Below are 3,832 nucleotides of genomic sequence, written 5' to 3' on the forward strand. Positions count from 1 at the left end.
CTGAAGATAAACCACTGGATTCAGCAAGAACAGTGACCTTAAAGAGTGTATATTTCAGTGGAGTGGAAGAATGAAAGCCTGACTGTGTGCATGCTAACTTTCTTCAGCCATGTCCCACTCTTTGCGACCCTGTGAACTGCAGCCTGCCAGGCTCCTCTGTCCATAGGATTCTCCAGGCAAGAATACTGGAGTGGGTTGCCATGCCATTCTCGGGAATCTTCCCCACCTGGGGATCAAGGCGGGTTCTTTAACACTCGCACCACCTGGGAAGCCCAAAAGCTGGACTAGAGGGGCTAAACACAGGTTTGAAAATAGGAATATGAGGACAGCAAGTGAAGATGGTGAGTATGCAGATGTTTTTAACGGATAAATTGGGATTGACATATACACACTACTATGTATAAAATAGATAACTAATAACGACTTACTGTACAGCACAAGGAACTCTACTCAATACTCTGTAATGACCTATATGGGAAAAGAATCAGAAAAAGAGTGGATATATGTGTATGTATAGCTGATTCACTTTTCTATGCATCTGAAACTAACACAATATTGTAAGTCAACTATATTCCAATAAAAATTTTTTTAAAAAGGTGTTTATAGGGAAGTAAAGGAAAAGACAGTATTGATATCTTGAGGGAAAAGGCACAAAGGATGTAGACATTATAATATTTAAATATAATTAAATATTTAAAAATATTTAAAATAATTTTTAAATTTAAAAATATTTAAAAATAATTTAAAGGATGTAGACATTATAATATGCTGATGAAAATGACCAATATAGAGGGAATGACTGGAAGAAACACAAGCTGGAATCAAGATTGCCGGGAGAAATATCAATAACCTCAGATATGCAGATGATACCACCCTTATGGCAGAAAGTGAAGAGGAACTCAAAAGCCTCTTGATGAAAGTGAAAGAGGAGAGTGAAAAAGTTGGCTTAAAACTCAACATTCAGAAAACAAAGATCATGGCATCTGGTCCCATCGCTTCATGGGGAAACAGTGGAAACAGTGTCAGACTTTATTTTTTGGGGCTCCAAAATCACTGCAGATGGTGATTGCAGCCATGAAATTAAAAGATGCTTACTCCTTGGAAGGAAAGTCATGTCCAATCTAGATAGCATATTCAAAAGCAGAGACATTACTTTGCCAACAAAAGTCCGTATAGTCAAGGCTATGGTTTTTCCTGTGGTCATGTATGGATGTGAGAGTTGGATGTGAAGAAGGCTGAGTGCCGAAGAATTGATGCTTTTGAACTGTGGTGTTGGAGAAGACTCTTGAGAGTCCCTTGGACTGCAAGGAGATCCAATCAGTCCATTCTGAAGGAGATCAGCCCTGGGATTTCTTTGGAGGGAATGATGCTGAAGCTGAAACTCCAGTACTTTGGCTACCTCATGTGAAGAGTTGACTCATTGGAAAAGACTCTGATGCTGGGAGGAATTGGGGGCAGGAGGAGAAGGGGACGACAGAGGATGAGATGGCTGGATGGCATCACTGACTCGATGGACGTGAGTCTGGGTGAACTTCGGGAGTTGGTGATGGACAGGGAGGCCTGGCGTGCTGCGATTCATGGGATCGCGAAGAGTTGGACACGACTGAGCGACTGAACTGAACTGAATTATTTTTGTCACAGATGCCTAAAAAGAAGTGTAGAGGAAGTGCTAGCTACTCAGATTGTTTTGTACTGTTTTTAAAATCAGCCCTTGATAATTATAAAAATGATTTGTATACCTTCTTGAATTTTTAATTGAATTTTTGATTTCTAGGAAGTTTCTAGGTAATTTAATAAATATAGCCAAAATGTAAGGTCCATGAATGTTGCTGTGAAAAATAATAAACAAGAAATTTACTGTTTCTTATGACCACGTGAAAACAAAATTACATACATTTTTGGGGAGGAAGAGGTTTATGTAAGCAGTCTATGCATCTGAACACAAACCTGTTATTTCCACAAAATAATTTACAATTATGATAATGTTTATTATTTGAGTTCTGTCTATAGTCAATAACAGAGTGCTCTGTGGATGTGCTAGGTCACAAAAACAAAGACAGACAACATCACATAGAACAAGGAATAATGTCAATTGAACTATTGCAAAGCATGAAACACACTCTAGGTATTCAGATCAAACTCTCCCTTTTTAGGAGTTTGGGGTGGACATGTAAATTCTGCTATATTTAAAATGGATAACCAACTAAGACCTACTGTATAGCACAGGGAACCCTGCTCTAGGCTATGTGGAAGCCTTGATGGGAGGGTAATTTGGGGGAGAATGGTACATGCATATGTGTGGCTGAGTCCCTTTGCTGTCCACCTGAAACTATTACAACATTGTTAAACAGCTATACTCCAAAATAAAATTAAAAGTTTTTTTTTAAAAAGTAGCTTTTCCTTTTTTTTCTGATAAGTGGCTTGAGGTGACCGCTATAAACAGTATGCTATTCATTTGAGCCAGGAAACACCACAAAATCATGCAAATCAAGAGGTTCAAACCTTCATGTTCACTTTAAGAACATGTGAAACTGCATGAAACTCGTAAAACTGCCCAGGCCGTTAAGCGTATGCATATCTGAAAAGCCACCAAGTATCTAAAGGATGTCACTTTAAAGAAGCAGCGTGTGACATTCCATCGATACAATGGTGGAGTGGGAAGGTGTGCACAGGCCAAACAGTGGGGCTGGACGCAGGGTCGGCGGCCCAGAAAGAGTGCTGAATTTTTACTGCACACGTTCAAAAATTCAGAAAATAATGCTGAGCTTAAGGGCTTAGGTGTAGATTCTCCGGTTATTGAGAACATCCAGGTGAACAAAGCACCCAAGATGCGGTGCAGCACCTACAGAGCTCATGACTGGATCAACCCTTATGTGAGCTCTCCTTGCCACACTGAGATGATCATTACTGAAAAAGAACAGATTGTTCCTAAACCAGAAGAGGAGGCTGCACAGAAGAAAAAGATATCCCATAAGAAACTGAAGAAACAAAAAGTTATGGCTTGGGAATACATGCTGCAAAAAATAAATGCAAATAAAAGTAAAAAAAGAAAGTAGCTTTCCCCCAGTACCTTTTAAAAAGTAGCTATGGGGAATGCCTGAGTGGTCCAGTGGTCAAGACTCTGCACTTCGACTGCCAGAGCCAGGTTCAGTCCCTGGCTGAGGAATTAAGATCCCACAAAAATTTAAAAAAAGAAAAAACAAAACAAAACAAAACAAAAAAAACGACTAACTATGATGACTAGGTAACTAATTGGAGTGTCTGGTGTTAAATCAAATACTTTAGGGTCTCTAGGACAGACACAAAAGGAGGGTTTGATGCATAGTTTGCTATTTTGAACAAAAAAAAGTGAAGCCTCTTTACTTATGAAATTGTTCAATTTGTGTGTGAGGAAAAGCCATGTCTATAACCAATCAGAGCCTTTGGCCAAGTAAAAGATTACAGAGAATTATTGTCAGATGCTGGGTTTCTCCTTCCAGAAGAAAAACAACCCTATACCTTGAAAATTTCAAGAGCAGTCTTCCAAACTCCCTATAAAATATTAAACTAATATACTTGCAATTTTAGTACAAATCAGGAAATGCAAAAATTACAGTACTCGTAGTTACATTAACTGAGTTCACAGGGCACACATGTAGGTCTTTTTATTCCAAAGCAGCCCAGTTTGATGAGTTAATATTTCTTTGGGGACTGAATACTTGTATTTTCTATCTTCTCTGAATTAAGATTAGAAAATAAAATAAGTGTTTGCATATTTCATTTAAAGTACAATTTCTTAGCATTACCAAGATGTTTGGCTGACTCCTGATTTTATATCAAATTTAAGGGAAGG

General features: G+C 38.4%; 1 pseudogene; it reads left to right on the forward strand.

Moving 5' to 3' along the window:
• The first annotated feature begins 319 nt into the window (after positions 1-319).
• LOC106700665 (large ribosomal subunit protein uL22-like) lies at positions 320-3,056 on the forward strand (annotated as a pseudogene).
• Positions 3,057-3,832: the final 776 nt, after the last annotated feature.

The sequence above is a fragment of the Bos mutus genome, chromosome 14, assembly GCF_027580195.1.
Source record: "Bos mutus isolate GX-2022 chromosome 14, NWIPB_WYAK_1.1, whole genome shotgun sequence".
Taxonomy (NCBI): domain Eukaryota; kingdom Metazoa; phylum Chordata; class Mammalia; order Artiodactyla; family Bovidae; genus Bos; species Bos mutus.